The sequence below is a fragment of the Tupaia chinensis genome, unplaced genomic scaffold (genome assembly GCF_000334495.1).
Source record: "Tupaia chinensis unplaced genomic scaffold, TupChi_1.0 Scaffold000605_1, whole genome shotgun sequence".
In the NCBI taxonomy this organism is placed as follows: Eukaryota; Metazoa; Chordata; class Mammalia; order Scandentia; family Tupaiidae; genus Tupaia; species Tupaia belangeri.
This window is the reverse complement of record NW_006160123.1, coordinates 3,269,112-3,269,549: the sequence shown is the minus strand read 5'-3', so window position 1 is coordinate 3,269,549 and position 438 is coordinate 3,269,112.

Below are 438 nucleotides of genomic sequence, written 5' to 3'. Positions count from 1 at the left end.
GGGATTTTGGGCACACATGTACATGCATCTGTTGTGTTTTCCAAGTCATCAGGTCCAGAACTTGGACCATGCAGTCAGCCATGTGGGATCCAGCCATCATAACCACCGGAACACCTGCTGGCTCTGTTATTTGTCTTTCTAATTTTTTTTTCAGAATTACTTATTTAATTTAATAATAATAATATTATTATTATTAAATTTGGCCAGAGAGGCAGAATAGGGAAAGTGAGAAATCCAACCACCAGGCCAAGGCTCAGATCGGAGTTGGCTATGTGGGAGTCCAGCACCTTAACCATTATGCCACCTGCCTGCCCCGTGTTATTTGCCTTATTAATTACATTGAGATTCGCACTGATGATGCAAAAGCAATGGTGGTCAAAACCGGCATCTTAACAAAGGCAGTGGCGCCAATGTGAACAAGTGGTTCACTGTTTAAAA